We start from the raw sequence: 24677 nt of genomic DNA on the forward strand, positions 1-24677 counted from the left end.
CCCTATTGAATTTTACTGTAATCGAACTGTAACTCCGTCTGTAATGTACCGAATTGTGAAAATCACGAAACTTCATTATCTCAGAAAGTACACAACCGATTTGATCAATAGTATTATCAGATGAACGGGCTAGTTAAGGGTTAACTGATGAATTATGATTGGACACGTGGTTTCAAAGTTTGGCTGCCCTATACGTTCCCATTTCATTTGATTATAATCGAACTAAGCAACCGTTATGTAATAAATTGTTAATAAAACAACGAAATTCTATTATCTCAAAGATTACACGACTTATTCGAACATAAATAGTGTCATACGAACGAGTCATCTCTCAAGCTTACAAATAACAAACTTCATAACAATTTGATATAAGTTTGAGTGAGAAAGGCTGGGTCTGACCGCTAGGTGGATTAATTTAGGTTTTTTTAGATTTTTTCACGCAATTTTTCAATTTTATTTGATATTTGCCACCTGTTTTTGTAAGAAAGATACTACAAATACACTTAACTTTTGAAACTATATTCAATGACGAAACAAACAAAAGTGGTTTTGTGAAAATCGGTGAATATTTGGCTGAGTTATATATTTTTTAAGAAAATCAGAATTTGTGGCTTGTATCCCACAATTATTTCGCAGTGCTACAAATGGTGAAAAAACACAAGAACTTCTGAAATGACCTAGTGTAGGTTGTAGATCTTGTTGAGTGTAACATGCGCTCATACTAGAAATTTTCCACACACCCCCAAAATCTGAAGTTATGGTCAAAATACGGTTTTTTGGACCTCAGGGCATACATTTTTTTAACTCAGTCATTTCTCAACCGATTTTCAATATTTAAGCAGTGTTGGAAAGAAAATGTATCTCTGTATGCCTGAAAGGCACTGGGTACTGAAGTGCCACTGCGACATTCTTGCTGATTGTCTTTTGTGGCGGTGCCCGATTGCTGTGCACAGGTTACGGATTGTTCGTACTCATTGATGGAGTAGAACTGTTTTGTTGTAAACCTGTACCCCAATTAGGTACAACATAGTTGATGAAACTAATGACCTGCTTGGGATTGGAGCTCCATGCTTGGTATGGAGTTAAAAGGTAACTTCCTAAGAAGTTGTACCTAGAGGAAGCAAGAGCTTCGCAAGAGCAAAGCAAATGCTCTGAACTCTCTGGTTCAGATTTGCAGAATCGGCAGGTGTCGTTCAACACTACGCCGATTTTCTTTAAATGCTAAAAAGCGGGACAGTGTCCGGTGAGGAGTTCCGTGAATCGTGATCATCCGTAGGTCACTACGATTTAGACTAAGTAGCTTTCTGGCGGTTCCAGGGTTCGGATAGATACTCTGTTTAGCTTGTCTACAACCCTGTGCCTGTTGCCATTGAGATACTATTTCTAGCCTTTCCCAAGTTAGTAGTTCGCTTTCGATAGCGGAAATGGACGTACCCAGAAACGGCTCGGGGCCAATAAACCGCTGAGCTGATCTCTGTCTTGCTAGGTAGTCAGCGTGTTCATTACCCTCGACTCCGCAGTGTCCGGGCACCCAAAACAAAAAAACTGAATTCTGTCGGGTAAGTTCCCGTAGAGTTTCAATGCATTCCCAACAAGTTTGGAAGCGCATTTGACGGACTTGAGTGCTAGTAGTGCTGCTTGACTGTCCGAGAATATACCGATTTTCGCATGTCTGTAGTTGCGTTGCAGACATATTTTTGCGCAGATATATATGGCATATACCTCTGCTTGAAAAACGGTGGGCCATTTTCCCAGGGAAAACGTTTCCCTGATACCGGGTCCGTATATACCAGATCCCGTTAGGGATCCCATTTTCGAGCCGTCCGTATAAAAACTGACGATGCCAGGTGGAAGTTTAGGCCCTCCATTGTTCCACATAGAGCGGTTTGTTTCAATCACTCTATATGGAATATCCATGTTGGTCCTAACGTCCATCCAGTCGGAGACTGTGGTTAATAGCGGAGTTAGTTTGAACTCCCTAAGTATGCGAAGGTGGCCGATTTGGTCCCCTTCAAGTATGGTTTTCCTCCTTTGCAACCTTAGAGCGCCAAGCTCTGCTTCCTTTTTCACATGAAGATGTAGAGGTAGTAGGCAAAGCATAGCTTCCATGGCTGCAGTTGGAGTTGTTCGCATAGCGCTGGTAACCGAAAGACATGCAAGTCTTTGAACTTTTTTGAGTTTGGCTTGCGCAGTCACTTCGTTCACCTTAGGCCACCACACTAGGGCAGCATAGGTGATTCTTGGTCGGGCAATGGTCTTGTAAGACCAGAGTGCCAAGTCTGGTTTCAGTCCCCAGGTCTTACCGAACAGAGTTCTGCAGGCCCAGATCGCTGAGGTCGCTTTCTTAGCGGCATGATCCAGTTGTGCAGACCAGTTCAGTTTCTTGTCCAGAATAATTCCGAGATATTTGACTTCATTGCTGAAGCCCAGTCTAACTCCATTCAGTATTGGAGGAGTGATGGAGATCGTCCTTCGTCAGCCGAATGGAATTAGGACTGTTTTTAAGGGGTTTATGTTTAGACCCTCCTGTAAACACCATGACATGGTGGTATTCAGAGCCGTTTGCATTCGGCTCGACAGAGTTGCATCATCTTTACCTCTGACGATGAGGACGATGTCATCGGCGTATCCAATGACCTCGTAACCAAGCTGTGAAAGCTTGTTGAGAAGTGCGTCGACAACTAGTGACCATAACAAGGGCGAGAGAACTCCTCCTTGCGGGCATCCCTTGATCACTGACATTGTTGCAGACGAATCTCCCAAGCTTGCTGTGATCACTCTGCTAGAGAGCATTGCGTGTATCCAGTTCCTTGAAGTTTGGTCGATTCCCTTATAAGAAAGAGCCGTATAAATTGATGCAACGGACGTGTTATCGAAGGCCCCTTCAATATCAAGAATGGCACATAGCGCCGTCTCCTGATAACTCAGGGACTTTTCGATCAACGTCACTAAGCTGTGAAGAGCAGTTTCTGTTGACTTGCCGCTCTGAAAGGCATGTTGGTTCCTGTTCAGCGGGGAGTCTTTAAGAAACTCATCACGGATATATTTATCCATTATTTTCTTCATCAACTTGAGAAGCGATGAAGTCAGACTTATGGGTCTGAAAGTTTAAGGTAGGGTTTTGTCCTTTCTTCCAACTTTGGGGATAAACACTACCTTAACCTTCAGCCAGTTATCCGGAATATGGCCCAGGATAAAGCTGGCTCTGAAGAGGTTGATGAGTTCGGACATGATAACTGCGGCCGATTTTTGTAGAAAGATGGGTAGTATGCCGTCTGGACCAGGTGACTTCATATGGTCGAATGAGCTTAGAGCCCAACCTATTGAAGCATCCGTGAACAGTCGACGGGCCAGCAGGATGAACTCCCGAGACGCCATATGTCTCGAATTGTCCTGCCGCGACCCATCACTATTCAGTTCTTCGGTCTCTGTCGATCCAGGAAAGTGGGTGTTTATCAGAACCTCCAGCGTTTCCTTGGTAGTGACAGTGAGGCATCCATCCTCTTTCCTCACCTGTCCTAAGCCGTTAGTATGGTCTTTGGACATCGTCTTTTGGAGCCACGTAGCTTCCGGCAGAGTTTGGATCCTTTCACAGAAACTAACTCTGGATTTCCGTTTAGCCTTGCGTAGTTCGGCGTTGTACTTAGTGAGGGACGCCCTGTAGTCGTCCCAGTTAGACGTGACTTTTGCCCTGTTGAACAACCGCCTAGTTTCCCGACGAAGGTCACTAAGTTGATCATTCCACCAGGGTAGGTCACGGCATACTGACCGCTGTGTTAGTGGACAGTTAGCGTCGAAAGCATCCATGATTCTGTTTTGTAGATCATTTGCTGCCGAATTCAGGTCTACTGAATTTCCAATGTTGCTGTAACTGAAAGTTCGTGAATCGACCAGGTGTTCCGTAAAGGATTCTCAATCTGTATTCTTAGGATTTCTGAACAGCTCTCTTTCCAGAGGCGCCTCTATATTAAAAACGATGTGTCTGTGGTCCGACAAACTAGTTTCATCGGAGACATGCCAATTTTTAATCCTTTCAGAAATAGAGGCGCTACACAGAGTGATATCAAGGACCTCCTGTCTGATAGCGTTGATAAACGTGGGGTTATTCCCTACATTACATACATTGACATCATTAGAAGTAAGGTATTTAAGTAGGTACTCACCCCTGGTGTTGGTGTCCGAGCTGCCCCAGATCGTGTGGTGAGCGTTGGCATCGCAGCCGATCAGAAACGGCTTGTTGATGGCCTTGCAGTACCGCACGAGCGCAGCAACTTCGGGTGGCGGTATATCACCTTGGTCGCCCGGGAAGTAGGCCGACGCGACAACCATTTCCTACTTTCCTCTGGTTGTCGGTACTTCAACCGTGACGGCAACGACGTCGCGTTGGAAAAATTCTGTAATAGGTAAAAATTTTAGTTCTCTATTTAGCAGAATTGCAGTCCTTGGTTTGGACTGCGTGTCACAGTAGATTAACCTACCGTTAGGAGCGTTAAGTCCGAGAATTTTGGATTCGTTGATCCACGGCTCCTGGATGAATGCAGCCGCTAGCTGCTCTTTGGCGAATCTGCTGCAAAGAACACCCGAGGCGCTTTTGCGTGATGGAGATTCGCTTGCACGCAGCGAAGGCTGCTCACTTTGCAGTGAAGTTGCCGTCTTTGTCCGGATCGGAAGATGATCCTGGTATTGGCTGACGGCTGCCAACAGCGGTTTGGCTGGTTGATGGAAGTTGCTCTTCCTCACTGTTCGGCTTCGGTTGCAGCAGTCGATTGGCAACAGAAGGTGGTCGCGCACACTGTGGCGGTTTTTGACTCCAGGGGGTGCGTCTTTTCGGTGGTTGATGCTTCACACTCTTGCGAGTCTTCGGCGGAACCGTCCGAGCAGCCGCGGGGTTGCGTTGTTTGGGTGGTGACAGGGCACTCACGGGGGAGCATCCTGCGCGTACCTTCCCAACCGCAGGGTTGCGTTTGGGTGGTTGTGGGGCACTCCCGGAGGAGTTTCCCACGCGAACCTTTAGCCCATTCGCAGGATCGCTTTGCCTGGGTGGTGGCAGAGTACTCCCGGAGGAGTTACCCGCACGTACCTTCCCTGACATTGCGACGGAGTCTTTCCTGCCTGTGACGTTCGGCCTTCCGCTTACCTTTCGGATGCGTGCTTTGCCGAAACCGTAGTGCAGTTCATTATTTCTACTCTCAACGAGTTTGGCCGATTCTTCGTCAATATCCAGAACTAGTTCGACCAAGGTCTTTACCAATTTGCGGTTACAGACTCGCCACATTTTGGTAGAGAGATGGTCGTTCTGATTCTGGAGTGAACGAAGAATCTTCTCGTCCGGAGAGTTCGCACTGTCCGCGAAGTAACCAACATACCGTCTGGCCTTCGGCAGATCCTTCATGTGGTATACACGAAGTTGTGCTCCCTCCCATGGTACGAGAGAAGGTACCTCCCTTTCCAACCACTGCACTGTGTCGTTGTCGGCACAGGCAAGTTGCAGGAAGCCATTTTTTAGATGGCAACCGTTAAACTTGGGCTTGGTGGTTGGATTTTCCTGGTCCGCAATGTGATCGAGGATGGAGGTCCGGACAGCCTGAAGCTGGTCCGTTGTGAGTAGGGAGCTGGGGTGAGTAGCAGAAGTAACCGCAAGGCTTATAGCTCCCACCATGTCCCTATATGTGGCCTTCGGGAGCGGCTTCGTACCCGATGACCCCAAACCAGTGCCGTTCCGCAGTTTTTTAGGCTGTGGAAAGAAGATAAACAGAGCTTTCAAAAAATCTACTGGTTTGTACTAATATCACTAAAACAGGTTAAGTAATTTGAGTTTAAATAAAAATTTTTAGATTTTTTCACACAATTTTTTAATGTGAGGTCTAAGAACTAGGTTTTGATCATAACTTCAAATTTTTGGGGTATTTGAAACATTAAGTATGCGCGCTATTAACACTTGACTAGAGCTATTACCCACACTAGGTCACATCAAAAGCTCTTGCATTTTTTACCATTTGTCGCACCGTGTAACAATTGTGCGTTAGCTGCCAAAAAATCTGGTTTTCTTAAAAAAAACCTATAACTCAGCCAAATATTCACCAATTTTCACAAAACCACTTTTGTTTGATTCGTTATTGAATATTATTTCAAAATTTAATTGTATTTGTAGCATCTTTCTCACAAAACAGGTGACAAATTTCAAGTTATGTTGAAAAATAGCATGTAAAAGTCTAAAAAATTATATTTAAACTCAAATAACTCAACATGTTTTAGTGATATTAGTACAAACCTGTAAATGTTTTGAAAGCTCTGTTCATCTTCTTTCCAAAACTACCTAAATATTGAAAATCGGTTGAGAAATGACTGAGTTAAAAAAAATTTATGCCCTGAGGTCCAAAAAACCGTATTTTGACCATAACTTCAGATTTTGGAGGTGTTTGGGAAATTTCTAGTATGAGCGAATGTTACTCAACAAGACCTACAACCTACGGTAGGTCACTTCAGAAGTTCTTGTGTTTTTTTAACCATTTTTAGCACTGCGAAATAATTGTGGGATAGAAGCCATAAATTCTGGTTTTCTTAAAAATTATATAACTCAGTCAAATATTCACCGATTTTCACAAAACCACTTTTGTTTGATTTGTCATTGAATATAGTTTCAAAAGTTTAGTGTATTTGTAGTATCTTTCTCACAAAAACAGGTGGCAAATTTTGAATTAAATTGTAAAATTGCGTGAAAAAACTAAAAAATTATATTTAAACTCAAATAACTCATAATGTTTTAGTGATATTAGTACAAACTAGTAAATCTTTTAAAAGCTCTGTTTATCTTCTTTCCAAAACTGCCTCAATATTGAAAATCGTTTGAGAAATGACTGAGTTAAAAAAATTGTATGCACTGAGGTCCAAAAAACCGTATTTTGACCATAACTTCAGATTTTGGGGGAGTTTGGAAAATTTCTAGTATGAGCAAATGTTACACTCAACAAGACCTACAACCTACACTAGGTCACTTCAAAAGTCCTAAATCACTGTAGCATAACACAGGGTTACGAATCGACAGCCGTAATAGAATGAAATGAAAAATCGAATGCCAGATATGAATTTCAAATCATCAGGAAACTATGAAATTTAGTTAGAGACAAACCAAAGAAAGAAAGCGGGTACTATACGAATGTAATAATCAGTGGTGGGCACCATTCCGCTAATTCGCTAATTCGCTAACTAGCGACGCTAAAATTCAGTTAGCGATTTAGCGATTTCGCTAATTTTTGAGCTGGTTAGCGAAACTGTTAGCGTCGCTAAAATTTTGGCCTTCGAAACGCTAATCGCTAATTCGCTAAATTTTGTGGAGAAGCGACAATAGAAATATATAGAAAAACTGTGGATTGCTGATGGCGTACGTAAATTGCTCCAAAAGATGAACATACTTTACTGCGAAAGTTACTTTTGTCAGTTTTTTTACGCTGGAATGGAGTTCCAGTTATCGTACAAGCCACAGGAGCATTTTGAAGAACAAGCACAAGGTCCCCGATCAGAAAGACTAAACAAAAATGTAACAGAAGCTGTTAGTTTGTTATACAAAAAACCTTTCAGGTTGTGTTTCAAATTAAATCCCGTTAGGTGTTAAAATAACAGAAATTATAACAATAAATATTCTACTAATATCAAACCCATATCAAGTTTTGTTACTAACGTATCAGCTTTCTAACAAAATGAGATAGCATATGGAACAGTATAATGACAACCATTGTTATAAACTACAGGTTTTGATAGAGACGAAAAAAAATGTGAGATTTGTCTCAAAACAACTTTGTTTCAGGATTTGTTTTTAAAACTCATTCAGATTATATTTTGATATCAAAAACATATGGGAAAATACAAAATCGTATCAAATTATGTTATTTGTATCTCGTGTTGATAGAATTTTGTAATTTTCTTGTTATGCTCTTCTGATCGGGTCTAGATTGAATTTTTGGCACACCAAGAACTTTGGTAAATTGCAATGCGCTTGAAATTATGAGAACTTTGGTTCTACTTTTTCGATTCAGATAATAATTGAATTTTCATGAAAACATTCCTAAGAGTATCTATTTTCAATACAAGCTAAATAACTTTTGTTATTCTTGTTTTTACAAAATCAAATATGAATACCGTTTCGTGAACCTCTTACTGTAAATAGCTTTAAAAAGTAATTGTTTTCGTTTGTTTAACCAAAACAGATCAAAGTGGTCCAAATCTTACAAAACATGAGCAATAAATATAGTGATAAGACTATTTACATATTAAAAAGTTAGCGATTAGCGATTAGCGAAAGTTCCGCTAATATGGGTTTAGCGTTTAGCGTTCAGCGATTATCGAGCTAAATTTTCCGGTTAGCGACTTAGCGATTAGCGTCGCTAAATTTTCGGTTAGCGGTGCCCACCACTGGTAATAATCAAGAATTTGATAGTCATGTACTAATAATCATAAGTTCCATCCCACTTGACTTCTCGCTAGTTAATGATTACCGGACCGGAAAAAAAACACTACAATGCTTTACAAATGTGCCAACCATCGTAATTTGGAAATATTGAAGGGTTGCCCAATTTCACAGAGCATAGTCGTAACACCAAGTTTAACGCGCAGAGGAGTTCTTAAATTGCAACATTTGAACCACTCAGGTGATATAAAAATAAAAAAGTTTTATGATGAACCAGCTGTTCAACAACGTTATTTTGGGTTGCAATAAACTCGGAGCATGTTATGAACTCTAACGGGTGACAAAATAAAAATTTGAAATTTTTTAAAGGCTCTCGTACTCCACAACAAACACGCTCAGAGAGAAATGAAAGTTTGTAAATGAAAGCTCTCTCTCTCCCCTCTTTATGGCAGTATTTTTTGTTATGATCATGCATGCGCAGTACTCAGTCTTGGCCAGTCACTCATCTTTGTGCATTTATCAACACATAAATATCATCACATCAGTTTTCTATATATTAGAGAAATGACAAGACACTCACCGTTAAGGCAACTGTCAACATCAAATCGGATTACGGCAACGCAAAATTATACAACTCGCCCGTTTTGATGTTGAGAGTTGCCTTAACGGTGAGTGTCTCGGCGTCTCTCTGGTGTATAGGCTGACTAGTTTTCTAGTAGGCATTGTGATGAGCAGAAAAAAATGCGCAGTCTTAATGAGCAGTGCCTTTGCACGTAGGAAGCGTGGAATATAACTACACATATGTGTAGGCGAGCCAAAGCTGCGCGCTGTTGAGTAAATTAACTGTGTCTGGGCTAAACTTATCATAGACCTACACTGCCTGTGATCGCATAACTGTAACATTCGACATTTTATGGATTTTGCGTTTTTTATTGGGACATGCTTAAAATAGTATGTACTTTTACATTTGAAAAAATATGCTTATGTTTGTTTGAAAAAAGTCGTAAAAAATATTAAGTTGTTTTGTCACATAGCGTAAATAACCGCATAATTGTAACACTACTTAACCTTTTCAACTTTTTTGTCATAAAAGCTTCCATCCAAATCCACTTCTGCATCCTTTGAAACTCGGAAGTTATTCTGGTCCGGTAGCCAACTACCGGTGATCTGTTTCTGACGTTCAGCTCATGCTTGTTGAATACAAGAAAAACTTCATTTCCACTGTAATATATTCCAAAAGTAGCTTGAAAGTAACGGCATAAAAGTATCATTGCCAAAATTTCAACCAATTTGACTTCAAAAGTAGTGTTCAACGTTTACATAGTGTAAAGTAGTGCTTTTTTCGTGATACTAAGTTTAGTTGAACTGTCTATTTGCAAAAATATATTAGGAACAATGCATTCAAGGTCAAAATATAAAAGTGTCATTTGCTCGAACAACCAATTTTGCAAATGTTACAATTATGCGGTTATGGGCAGTACACTGTGATAAAAAAAAACTCAGTGAACAAAACACAGTGAGCATAGCGCAGTGCCCTACATAACCACTACAGGATACTTTATTACGGAATCAGCCAGAAAAGTTTTCAACCAGCTAGAATTTTCATCATAGTGCCCTTATCAATGAGCAATCGATGTGCGCTATCTATATTTTAACAGTTGCAACCGAGAAAGTCTCTCTGTTAGAGCTTTATGCGCTTACTCTTCACAAAACAAGCTTTCTGATGTTGCGTATTTTGTTTTCTTTACACAGTGTGCATTTGTTTCCAGCGTGCGAAAAAAATAATCAACTCATCCGTTTTTTTAACATGCTTCGGTGTTCTGTGCAAATTATATGAGCCTCTTCGTTACACACGATGAGTATGCCAAGACGGCCGCAGTACTGTTAAAAACGGCGTCGAAGCAAGGAGCTTTCCCCTACCGCATTGTACAGTTCGCTATGAACTGCACAACAATTTTGGCAAAAATTCACGGTAAACCATTCTGAAAGCGGCAATCTTCCGGTATCTATTGTTTATGATTTCCTGCAAAGCTCAACTATAATCCGCCATTGCCTATAATGGGTAGTAAATGGCTACATGTTAGGCGATTGTATCCAAGACATGACCGCATAACTGACGTAGAATACGCACACCTCCCGACAAATAGTTTTGTTGATTTATAGCTTGTAAAGCTGCTATTAAACGCAATTCGGCTCAACTACAGTTCAATAAGCTGTTATTTAACACAATTGTTCGGTGGGTTGGTATAAAAAAATGCTTTGTTTGTTAAGACCAAGTAAGCGTTCATAGAATAGCCCACATGGATTTTGATTTGTGCAAATCGAAATGGTTTTACAACGCAACTGAAGCAAATTTCTGCACAGCCCATTTTGCGAACACAAATAAATTAAATTTCATTCAAATTGCATGGAGATACCAATGAACACCCACTTTTCTAAATCGACAGAGACCGAAGAACAGGATAGTGATGGGTCGCGGCGGAACAATTCGAGACATATGGCGTCTCGGGAGTTCATCCTGCTGGCCCGTCGACTGTTCACGGAAACTTCAACAGGTTGGGTTCTAAGCTCATTCGACCATATGAAGTCTCCAGGTCAAGATGGCATACTACCCATCTTTCTACATAAATCGGACGCAGCTATTATGTACGAACTCATCAATCTCTTCAGAGGCAGCTCATCCTGGGCCATATTTTGGATAACTGACTGGAGGTGAAGGTAGTGTTTATCCCCAAGCAACAATGGAAATATGATAAAAAAAATAAATTGCACCGATGGAATTTCGAGGTTTTGAGAAACATTGTTTGTTACTACGATGAAATTATAAAGATATAAGCAACAACTAAAGTTGCATTGGTTTTGTTGTTGAAACGTGTAAACGGCATTTGAAAACCTAACCTTTACTGAATAGATCTAGTGGATGGAGCATATAAGTTGCCAGCGTGATGCTTGCGAGATGCACAAAACAAACACACAGCAATGCTTCTTAAAGTTGCTGTCATGTTCTCAAGCTATGTAACAGCAACTTTCGTTCGATCGTTTGCCTTATATTAGTTTCTAAGATGAGGTTATTTACTGCGTTGTAACTTTTGGATACTTGGATCCAAACAGTGTGGGTCTCTAGAACGAAATGAAATAAATTGCTTGGAATTTCATTATCACGCTGATGAATTAAAGAAGCAAAATTAAAAACTGAGCCATAAACTTGCAAGTGTTTCTACAGCAAATGACGTAAATAGTAAAAACGAGAAAATTGAATGGAAATTGATAACTGGAGTTGAATCCTCATCAAATTTCTGTAAATAATCAAAGATAAATCGCTATATAACGAAACAGGTCTGTTTACCCTACATAGCAGCAGCGGCAGTGACAGTGGATAGCAACAGTGGTAGCTGTAGCAGGTAATATTAGTGCCAGCTGCGGTAGGTGCAGTGGCACTTACTCTATCAAAAAGTTGCCTTTGTGTGGCAGGGCCAGCTGGTGCAGCGGCACTTTCTCCAATGAAAAAAAAGCCTTATTTTGACAACACATCGACGTTCTGAAACACAGGCATTCAAAATATATGAGCCGTCAAATTTTTAGTGTGAAACAGCTTTCGATTGTTTTATCTATAGAATGCGTTACTAATCCCCACAGAGAGTCAGCGGTAGGTGAAGCGGCACTTCTTCTTCCTCTAGTAAAAAGCTGCCTTTGTGCGATAGCGGAAGCATCAGCGGTAGGTGCATTGGCCGATAAATCCTACAATGCAAAAAATTCTGCTTTTTTTGCAACACGCAACCTTTGTGAATGCTGGCAATCGTAATCTGCCGGCCGAGTCTAGTTTTCAAAGTGAAAACAACTTTTTACTGTGTTGTACGTATGCCTTAATCTCAACTATCGTGAGATGCGATCAACATTATATTCGCTATTAAATTGCACAACAATTGTTCTTATATGGACAACAAATAGGATTAAAAAAAATATATTTTTTTTTCTAGTTTTGCGCTATAACCAAAAGTTATTTATTTTAATCTGCATGCACTGCTGACTGTTGAAACTGGTTATAAATGAAAAGTTCAGTACTGTCAACTGTCGCCAGTCAAGGACTGCTGTATATTAATGCACCAAAACATTTTTGATTCGGAACTTTTGCCTTCATTAGGGTTTGCAATCCCTTAAATTACCTTCACCCGGGCATCCTGGATCCCGAGAACAAAAATATTGATTCCCGGGATTCCTGAGTATCTCGGAAATTTTGCAAGATTTAAAATAGTTTCTCTTACAATAGTGCAATATCCAATGTTCAATGTCCTACCAAAACGCAAAACATTCTACCATATCCAAACAAGCATCAATGTTAGGCTAAGAATATGTAGTTTTTGTAAGAGAATCGTATCTTTCAAAATTGGACCTCAAGAAGACATTTTTATTTTTTACGGTGTATATTCTAACTGGAACGACAAAAATACTATCTATCACTCTGCGGAAGACACGATCAAAAAACCCCAAAAAACAAAAAAGGTTTTTTTTTTAATTTTAACTCATTCGTTTTCCATTTTACCATCGCCTAAATTTGACAGACTGTATTAAACATCGAAGAGGATTGTGTCATTCATTCTAACACGAAAAGGTAACGTGAAGTTTTGACCTAGATTGGCAAGCTGCCATTGCTGCCTGGATATCGTCAAGTGGCACTAGGAGAACATGATCGATTTCATTGGAAAACTATCAGTCCATCAAATTATCCAAGAACCAAATCGCAATTTGCACTATCACGAGCTATAATACTTGAATCATAGGCGACCCTCGCAGTTGACGATAAAGCGTTCTCTGATGCAAACTTGATTATCTGGCTCTAGCGCCAGACGTACGGTAAGCAGCAATTAATCTCCCCTCAAATCCCCCAGAACACCAGTCGAGAAAACACATTAAGCGATTTAACAAACTTTGCCAATGACATTTGCGTTGATATCTCGTCAGAGTCAATTTTCGTAGGGATCGAATTGGAAAAATGCGAAGGAGCTGAAGTAAAACAAAAAGGCAAAAGCGGAAAATTGACACCGTTGACGGAACCTCACCGAAGTTTAGCTGCTAGACCAAAGAGTGCTTTTGAGCTGCCCCCATCTGGTGTGATGGATCGGTAGCAATATTCCTGTACGCTCTGGAATATATTTCATTAGGAAGGAAAAGTCGGCTGCTCGGAACAAGCGTGTCGCCGTCATGCCAGTCAAGCTGTGTGTCTATACATTGATATAGATAATTTATGAGTATGAAGATTCGCGCTAAACTGCTTCGCGATTCTTTTTTATTACATTACATATTCAATTGTCACACAATTTTTTTCCAGTCGTTACATCAGGCTCCAAGGCTTGAATTGCCGAAAAATGCTATAAAATACCTCTGGGGATTTTCGAAATGTTGAAGTAGTATTATCGTAGTTGCAAAATAACTGAAACGCAATAAAAAGTGCGTAGTCGTAGGTCCGAAGTTAACATTTCCAGGCCATTTAATGTCCAGTTACTCACGCCCATCAATCATTACTTAATGCTATATTCTACAATTCTCAAATTACTTTATTTTACCATTCTCGATATTGTGTTCGTAGCGGTCGTTGAATGAGCACTAATGAAAGGAAAATTCAATTTCCCCTTGAAAAGTAGCAGGCTACTAGCAGCTTCATTTCTTAAGCCCGAAATGTGAACGTGAGAAATCATTAATATGGAATAATCTAGGCAATTTGTTTATGCTTATGTGTATAGAATCAAATAGGTGGTATAGTCTGAGTACAAAATAAATTTGAGTGATTTCACCATTTGCTGCCGATTGGGCAATGAAGTAACTTCGAGTGGCCAAAACAGGAACCCAGGGTTCCTTGTTTTAAAAATATTTGTACGAAATAGGTATCATCTTTTTCTCATTTGAACTAGCTTTGAGTGAAGAATATAAATGAAATGATCTATTGCTTTTTTCAACTTATCCAATTTTATATTTTTTTAAAGTATAAGAATCGATATTTTTCATACAAAACCTATCATAGCTGAAACTGGCTCTTTAACCCTTCTATTCTTTTTATAACTGATTATTGTGAAAAAAAATTTTCATTTTCTTTTAAACTTTTACCGTGCTGGATCGAAATCCGTACACCTAAGCACATGATAATCTTCGACGGTCAATATAAATTCAAGAAATCACATATTGCTCTAAACTGACATATTTACTTATAGGTCTACTTATATTTTATCACTATTTTCCAGCAAAATGATTGAAATCACTCCGAAACTTGAAAAAAATCTTGTTTAAATAGAACATGTTTTGAATCGAAATCCGTACACAGTTTTTTGTCTGAATCAAAACCCGTACACTTTTGAATCGAAATCCGCACACACGCGATATAGACTGGATCAAAGTCCATACAACAATAAATCAAACTCCGTATAGATGAAGAAGTACAAAAATGAACATCTTTTATTCATAATTTATCTTTACATTACCGAATAAGTATATTTTGAGGATCAACTGGCTTCTAAAGTTTCACACGGTTTTCTAATTTTTGATATCAGCTGAAATAGTGCAATTTTCGTAGCGTTTCGTAGTAACCGGATCGCCGGAACCTCTCGAAGCTTCCCGGTACGACTTTCCCTTGCGCACCTCAGTCACAGCTCGTTTAAAATTGTTTGCCGTATATTTATACTTGTTTTCTTCCATTATATGCTGAAAACAAGAAGATAGTTCAACAATATATGCATGATACACACGCTGTACGGATTTCGATTCAAGCAAATAAAAAGAATCAAAATCCGTACGGCAGAGTTTTTGTTAAATACATCTTACACTATTTATTAGACAATATACAGCTCGAAAATGCCAAAGACTTACCTTTTCCATCAATTTCAAAAAGATTCACATAGTAAAACACTTATATCCCACTTGAAAATCGTTTTTATCTGAAGAACGTTTCCTTAGTAAATTCTCTAACGATACAACGAGATGACAACTGAAACCGATACACGATTGATTTTTTATTTTTAATATTTTTATTTCATGGCCTACTGGCGCATAGTTTAATTTAACAGAAGGCCAACAACTCAACGGATATGTACATGTAACTAACATATGAATTTTCACTTTTATAATGCTTATAACTGAAGAAAAACATCAAGGTGTACGGATTTCGATACTGTACGGGTTTCTATCCAGCACGGTATATATCTTATCTTTTATGCCCTCTTTTCCATTTTCTGAACTTGAACGGCCAAAATTTATGATTACATTGAAAATATATCATAATAAGTAGACCTCCCATTCAATATTAGAACGGTGAAAATTGGTTTAGTGCGTTATCCAATAATTTTATATTACCTTCTCCATTTCGTACAACTGTTTTCCATTAATTTACCATAGAGCTTTCTAGCGTGCAGAAACGTTACGTATGACGAACCCCCATAATGAATTTTAGTGCGGTACGCATAATTATATATTTGACATGAGTCGTGGTTATTAAGATAATTTCCTTATGGATTGCCATGAATAAAATATATTCACCATTAGATTAGAGTTAGGTTGCTGGCTAGCCCGTGTCAAAATGAATTCAACAATAAGAGCAGCCAATTGATGAATAATGCTGTGTACTGGTTATCATGGAAAAGTATTCGGCTCTTTTCAACAAAATGGAAATATACGCTTGCACACATATAGTGGCGAACACACGCAAACAAAGTGTACGCCCGTGCGAGCACATAGATACACACTCTGCGATGCTCGTGAATATTAAACATTTGGAAAAATCACAGGCCGAAAAAAAATTGAATTTGACTGATGGTTTGTATCCGAACATTGAATAACAATACAATGACCGTGGCTTAACTTATTTCCGACTGGTTCGTCATTTGGACGTTTGAAAACACTCATTCATGAGAACACTTATTCGTTCAACTCTCCGTGCGAAGGGTGTTCATTCATCCGATAAAATGAATACATCCATCTGTTTAACTTATTAACGGATGAATGCGTCTCTTGTTAAGTGTTACGTGAAGAGCATTCCGTTACTTGTAAATGGGATATTTGAAGATTAACATATGCTGTTCTGGACGGAGACTGAGACGGCAAGAGAAATAAATCAAAGCTAGATATGGTGACAATCTTAACATTAGAATTATCTTCGAGAGATGAAAAAGCGGGAAAGTAAAAGTAGCGAGGGTCAAATAATCGAGTTAATGTTATCAACAAAGTTGCCTTTTTACCATGCTGTGAGCAATCTGAATATGCTAATCGGTATTAATTTCAAGCCAATTAATACTGGGTGCGATTGGGGTTTCGAGCAACTAAAAGAAAGAGGTACGTTACCAGAGAAGTAGATCACCATCCTGGTACCCTCGTGAGACTAAGCATGAGGATCTTCTGGTGAGATAAGAGATTAGTGCGTGTAAACAACCAGCTGCGAGAATACGGTCCGGAATAATCGAGGAAGACCATGCCGTGGAAGGAAAAGTATTATTCTTGAAATAGCAGATCCATCGACTTTATCGAGAACACTCTTGAATCTATCGGTACTATAACGCTGCAAGAGGTCGATGTCGACACTCAAGTCAATAAAATCTAGAACTACTAAAGAAAGCGGAAGAAGCCACCTCTTACGCGCATCATCTTGAGTCGGTTGTTTGTTGCAACCTGATGGGATTCCCTGAGTCAAACTCTCATAATTCAAAGCAACCAAAACATAATCAAAATTATTTTGACCCAGAAAAATTGATTTTAGAGCCGTAGTTCTTCAGCAATGTCGATCCAATAATTATTCTCCATTTTATAGAAGTTGCAATTTTGTGATCATCCCACGAAACAGTGAGAAACGAATTTTACTGTTTTCATATTTGCATATAAAAATTCACTTTGCTCAGCAACGTTGTTGAACCTTGTGTTAGAAACAATTTTTTAAAAAAGAAATCAGAGGATTTCTTGTTCATACGAATGTGTCACTTAACATAAATTTTTTAGAGGTTCGGTTTTATGTTTCGGAGAACATTGGACTTTGTTCGCGTGGGTCTTATTTGACAATATTCGACCATCAAGTCAGATGTAATGGAAATATATGATGTGGTAAAACCCCTTTGGACTGGCTGTCTGAAGATTAATTTGCTACTAATGACAATTATGTCAAATCGTAGGATAATAATAAGCGTATAACTAAACTATCTATGTATACCTTCATCCCTAACTTCAAAACATAAAATAGTAAAATTGCTATTTGAATAATCTAAAAATTAAACTGATAAAATACAATTTAAACTAATAAGTCGATAAATCGCAACAGCCTCAGCTCTTGTTAGCTCTCAAAATTCACACCTATAATATAATCAATTAGAGACATCTGACCTTTGTTTATTAACATTTAATTAGATCCCAAATTTCATGTTGCTGCTCAGGAACGAAGATAATTTGTTCTCATAAACAGAGTATTGTTGCTAGCACCAACTACGAAGTTGTTCAGCTGTTTATGCTATGCTATGCTATGCTAACATTTAGCAGTGATTTCCTATAATTTTTCAACGTTCTATAAAGTTGTTTGCTATAATGAGACAAACAATTTCATTAAAGAAAGTTTATTTTTATCTCTCAAATTTCCTTAGTTATTGACGTTTTTTATTAAAACAATGCACTAATTTACTAACAGATCACTTCAAAATCTGCAAACACCTGCAAACTAAACCATTTCTCCATTAAAATATAAGCAAAACAATATTCAATCTAAATATAGGCAGTTGTCTCTCGCTGTCTCCAGTGTAGATGATAAGAATCTTCAATAACTCAATAAATATTGTGATTTCAGAGAAAAATTAGAATTTTGCGCTCTAACTGACAACCGAAAATGACAATCTCAGACAGCACCGATAAAAATGCGACTCATGAACTTGTTTGTCAAAGTGTATGCACTCTTAATTTACTTCAATTGAAATTGAATAGCATTGAAGCCCCCTTGATTCCTTGCCCTCGACTATGCAGCAGAGCCGCATTGATATGGTTTGCAATCAGAATGTTCTACGAATAAACTAGTTATGATCCATTATTTTATGTTGCTTAAACAGTATGCAATATAACATAGTTTTCATTGACTGGTGAATGACCTTCGGTTAAAACCTCAACAAAAAAATGTGTCGATGAGATAAATGGGAAAAAGACCTCTGAATTTCGTTCAGAGATTTAGAGGTACGGCTCAAGAGTTTCGTCGCCGTCTTCTAGAAAAAAGTCACTATTCTAAATTTCAGCACAATCGGACTTCGGGAAGTCGTGCGGGTTAAATTATACTTTTTTACCAATGAATAAATGTTCGATAAAAAAAAATGTGATGCCAAATTCCTTAGAGATGCAATAAACGTTAAAATCTAGTATTGTTTTTGTAAGATTTGGACCACTGCGACCATTATTTTGATCTTTTGTGGTAGAAAAAAAATTTATATATTTTTCAGCTGAGAACTCTCTCAGCTTTAATTTATTTTTACCATTGAGGACATTTTTCGAAAAACCGAAGCTTCTGAGCCCTACCGCTAAACGAAATTCGAAGGCCTAGTTTCTCCATAACTTCTGTTGGTTACAGCTTGAGAATTCCTATGCTTCTGAAAGTCTTTTTTTTTTTGAAAATTTGTTGCCTGAGATAACATAAATGTTTTCCAGTACCGCAAAAGTCTACAGCGCATCGTTTCTATGTCTGTCTCCTGCATCTTCAAAATTGAGCTTTATAGACATAGTTGTCCCACGACTTTTATTTTATATATCATGGCATTGTTGTGATAAATACTTAAAATCACCAAAAGCATGCGAACTTTAACAAACCCGTACCCGATGTTGTCGTATCATATTCACTAACCGATCTAAAAATAAACCGTACATGCCTTTGATGATGAATATGATATTCTTTGCTCGATCAAGACAAACGAAAACCTAAGAAACAAATAAAAAGACTCTAATTACCTAATGAGGTGTAGAGAATAAAACTTATTCGGATATTTTTGTATTTCAATTACGAACATTTCACTATCCCCAGTTGAACGTGTATCGAGTGCTATTCCTTACAGCACTTTTTTACCAGTGTTTGAGATGTCTGTCAGTTGCGGGTGTTGCTTCTTCTTTTTCTTAAAAATACCCTGCATTCTAATTTTTTGTGAAAGGACAATATAAGAGATAAAAATAAACTTTCTCCGGTAAACTGTAAGTTGCCAGTAGTCTCAACCGTGAGCGTTGGTCTGACTCCCTGAACAATGCCTCAGGGTCGGCACGCTCATCCTTATTTTCGCGAGTCAACTGGGAAATGCTTTGCCGATGTAAAGACGTATTTTGCAATTAACAATTTTTATTCTCACAATCCTGGCCTCCCACTTCCTTATATTCTACCTAACCTTCTCTCTTCACGTTCGGGGCCCCTTTCCTGCCACGGCTTCCACCACCTTTCGCCTCCAATCTGCACCCGGCTGACGCGATTTTCTCCACTATTGCCGCCAACGACCGCGACAATTCCTCGACCTTTGCCGCCCTCGCCGAGCTTCCCGACGTTTTCCCAAAGCACTGGCTACGTGGGTTTTCGAATTCAAACTTCGGGATTCTGGGGAAGTGAAAATTAGAATTTCATCAGCTTTCTGGCGAGGGCACTCTTGGGCTAAATGGCGTAGGGTGGCTTGGCTTACCTGTTGTCTACAAACTTTACTCTCTGCTCTGCTATTCACTGTTTTAATTACTCTTTTCACTAGCTTCCTTTTTTCACGGTCTGCTTCGATATGCCGTCTTTTTAAGAGTGATCAAGACTCGATTCTCGATAGGATCAACAGGTTATTGCCCTACGCCAACGGTCATTGCCCTCGCCAAGTAAATAAGCAGCTCTTTCTCCCGCCAGATCCTACTTAGTCCTCTCTCCATTTCGCCCGTCTCCTGGTGGCAGGATACACTAACCTCATGGGTGGGTGGCTGCGTTCATACGTCAATCGTTGGGTGGCATGGGCGTCGGGAGTTACCCACATAAGCAAACACTTCCCAATTAAAACAAACAAAATAAAACGAATATATATATATATATATATATATATATATATATATATATATATATATATATATATATATATATATATATATATATATATATATATATATATATATATATATATATATATATATATATATATATATATATATATATATATATATATATATATATATATATATATATATATATATATATATACAAAAATCTCAATAACCTTCTAAGCGGAGGCTACCAACGCTTACACAACTTTTGCGTTTCATTATAGTCAATAACATTGTAGACGATTGAAAAGTTGTAGAGAATCACTATGAAAAGTTATATTTAAAAAATGATTTTAAGGGACCTTTTAAAAAAAAAATCACAGTCAATTGTTCATTTAAATTGGTAATTAGAAGTATGATGTCTTCGACAAGGTTGTTACTTATAAAATGTGCTACAACTGCACTCAGCTAAGGGGATTTTTATATACAAAAATGAGAGAAATAAAATTCGTTTTTCACTTCTAGGTAAATTAATCACAAAATCCTAACTTTAAAAAAAAGAAGAATAAAAAAAAAACAACTTTGCTGAAGACACTATGGCTTCAAAATCATTTCTTTGAGTATCAAAAAATTAGTGTTAATTAGGGCATTATTTAAGTAAAAATCGTCAATAACCAAAATAATATGTGTGATGCTAATAAACTTTTCTCGAACAAATGGTTTGTTGCAATACAGTCAATAATATTGAAGAACATTGAAAAATTGTAGAAAACCACTATACAAAGTTAAATTGAAAACAATTGAATTCTACGGGTGACCTATAGAAAACTCCAAAAAAATCAATTTAAATAGGTAGATAGAAGTATGATGTCTTCAACACAGTTGTTTCTTTTAAAATGTGCTAAACAAAGTGGGTGTTTGTATTCCAGAATGAGAAAAGTAAAATTCGTTTCTTACTGTTAAGTGGAAAATTGTATCTTCTTTAACATAGCGAATAATTAATGTTCTTAAGAAACCTTCGAAGCCCATTCCAGTCCTTAAAGATGGTGATTGCATTTTTCTAACGAATGAACAAAAATCTCAAAAACTTGCTCAGCAGTTTGAGAGTGTTCATAACTTCAATTTGAACGCAGTGAGTCCTATTGAAAATGAAGTAAACCAAAAGTATGATCAGATCACCACCCAAGAATTTCCAGGAAATGATGGGATTTTCTATATCCTCATCAAAAGACTTCCCGAAAACTCTTTAAATTTCTTGGTAAAAATTTTTAACAGATGCACTAGCACATTTTCCTACGAAATGTAAAAATGCCAAAGTCACTCCAATTTTAAAACCCGAAAAGAATCCAGCTGAAGCATCAAGTTATCGACCAATTAGTTTACTTTCCTCTATTAGCAAACTTTTTGAAAGAATAATTCTTGATAGAATGATAACACATATTAATGAGAACTCAATTTTTTCAAATGAGCAGTTTGGTTTTCGCCATGGGCATTCCACTACTCATCAGTTACTTTGAGTAACATGTATGATTCGAACTAATAAATCTGAAGGCTATTCGACTGGAGCTGCTCTTCTAGATATAGAAAAGGCATTCGACAGTGTTTGGCATAAAGGTTTAATAGCAAAAATGTCAAATTTCAGTTTTCCGCTTTACCCCTCAAAAATGATACAAAGTTATTTAACTGACCGCACTCTTCAGGTTAACTATCTAAATGGTAAATCTAATAGATTGCCTGTTAGAGCTGGTGTGCCTCAGGGGAGTATCTTGGGCACAATCTTATATAACATTTTTACTTCTGATCTTCCTGATTTACCACCAGGTTGTGAGAAATCTTTGTTTTGTGACGATACGAGCATTTCCGCAAAAGGAAAAAGCCTTCGTGTTATATGCAGTCGGCTTCAAAAAAGTTTAGATATATTTTCTTCATACTTGCAGAAATGTAAGATTTCCCCTAATGCTTCTAAAACACAGTAAATTATTTTTCCTCATAAGCCAAGAGTTTCATTTCTCAAACCCACCCATAACCACGTTATTAAGATGAACGGTGTGGTCTTAAATTGGGCTGATCATGTTAAATACTTAGGGCTAATTTATGATAAGAATCTTACTTTCAAGGAGCACATTTAAAATATCCGGTCAATAAGTATATCAAATGTTTATAACCTCTTTTCATCAGGAATTCTAGACTTTGTCTCAAGAATAAACTGTTAATTTACAAACAAATTTTTAGGCCAGCAATGTTATATGCAGTTCCTATCTGGACAAGTTGTTGTGCAACCAGGGAGAAGACACTTCAAAGGATTCAGAATAAACTTTTGAAAATGATTTTGAAGCGTCGTCCCTGGTTTAGCATGAACGAGCTACATAGGCTCACTAATGTAGAAACATTAGAAAATATCTCAAGCCAAATTATCAACAAATTCCGACAAAAGTCGTTGCAATCCCCAATTGCAACGATTAGCTCACTTTATAGTCAGTAAGATAGTATTAAGTTTATTTTAAGTTTTGTTTTATTCATTTTTTTTCCTTGACAAGTAGGTTTAATAATTTTCCTACAATTACATTAACTTAATTGCGAAAGCTAATAACATTCAATAAACTGCTTTTACACTCTTCGTATTGCCAGATTGCTGCAACTGAATGCAATGATAGCTTGGTAGCATCTTATCAAAATGTTATATTTTCACTCTTCATAATATTCGCAATATTGAACCAAAATATCATATCATATTCGCTTAAAATGCCATATTCGTAGCCATAGTTTCATTTTCTTGTAGGTAAAAACATAAAAACCTCATTCAATTGACCGCAAAACAATTCAAAGAGGAAGTCCCGGTTATTCAACACTTCATGCGTTGTTTTGTATAAACACAATATGTTCATTACTTACTGTAGTGTAAAAATTAATTCAAAAATAAATGCTTATAAGTGTGGTCATAGTCAATACCAAATTCAATGAACTAAATATATTAGAAAAAAAAACACCTACCTTTTCTTAGTCGATTGATGCCTTGACTCTATTTTACTGTACAATCCTAGTTAGTGCCGCCAATTTGTTCTGTCTGCCAGATAACTTCACCGGAAAACTTCACGTGCCAGAAAACTACACCATTTGTGAATTTTGTTACGTCTATTGAATTAGAATTGAATCCAACACATCACCAGAACATATTAAAACACCTTTATTAGAAAGAAGACGAATCTAGTTTTCAATCCTACTATCACTTCAATGGAAAAGCCCAAATTAAACTTCTGCACCCAAGCCAACATTTAATTTATTACAAATTACTCTCATTCTTTATTCTTGACACCAATAACACAGCATATCCTTTCGTGCTTTCAGAAAAAATACCGCTTCGCACCCGCTACGAACTTCAACATTTTCAACACGTATTCCATATTCGGAAGCGTTGGAGAAATATCTCCAAAAATCGCCATACTCATCCATTACCGGAAACTTTGCAACAATGCTACACAATTTATCACAATCACGGTCGCCATCGGGAAATAGGCACGGCAAATGAAACCACGAACCAATCGAATGTCCTCGCACTTTATTACGGTTTGCTGTTAAACATTGGACGAACCGAGAAAGTCCAGTAATGAGCAAAGATTTCTTATTTTCGAAGCGTACCTAGAAAGAACACATCCGCCAAGGACGAGTGTTAACGCGGAACTGAATTTGGATTCTCGAAATTGACCAAACAGTAAATGGCCATGTCACATCCTACTACCAGTAATTCCCGAACCGACAGTGACTGGTGCTAGCGGTTAGTGTTCGGTGACTGTTTACAGCTCGTTTGTTTACTCCTGCGCTTTCGTGATGCGCACTAAAACTCAATACTGGAAGTAAACCGGCTCGTTTTCCGCCTGCAACGAAACAGCTGATGATCAACATGTGCAAGAGAAAGGTATTACTGCGAGATGACCACGTGTTCGGAAATTTCAAATTTTTCAGTTGTTCTAGATTTGAATAAAATATTAACCATTTAGTTGAAAATTGTTGTTGTGGACTGGCGACAATTGATTTTACTCTCATGCCGCACATTATACCTTACGTCGCAAATAGTGCGCTGTATAGCGCATCTGATGTGCTATACAGCGCACTACTTCCCACGTAAGGATATTTCAAGTCGCAGTGAAAACGAAACTGTGATTTCGATTTAGTGCTGCGACGTTGATATAGGATAGCAGAAGGTTTCGGCAGTGGTTTTCTCCGACAGGTTTCTGCATAAAATTGCTGCAGAAAACCTGCCGAAGAAAACCACTGCCGAAGCCGTTCGCAA

The 24677-nt window shown here is 38.1% G+C and overlaps 1 protein-coding gene across 4 annotated transcripts in view; it reads right to left on the minus strand.

Moving 5' to 3' along the window:
- The window catches only part of LOC129717515 (neuropeptide F receptor), a 60107-nt gene extending 36039 nt beyond the window's left edge, over positions 1–24068 (minus strand). For all 4 annotated transcript variants that reach the window (XR_008726685.1, XR_008726687.1, XR_008726686.1 and 1 more), the window contains exon 1: positions 23381–24068. The gene's annotated coding sequence lies outside the window, so the exon portion shown is untranslated. The remainder of the gene's footprint in view (positions 1–23380) is intronic.
- Between the last annotated feature and the right edge of the window lie 609 nt (positions 24069–24677).

The sequence above is a fragment of the Wyeomyia smithii genome, chromosome 1, assembly GCF_029784165.1.
Source record: "Wyeomyia smithii strain HCP4-BCI-WySm-NY-G18 chromosome 1, ASM2978416v1, whole genome shotgun sequence".
NCBI lineage: Eukaryota > Metazoa > Arthropoda > Insecta > Diptera > Culicidae > Wyeomyia > Wyeomyia smithii.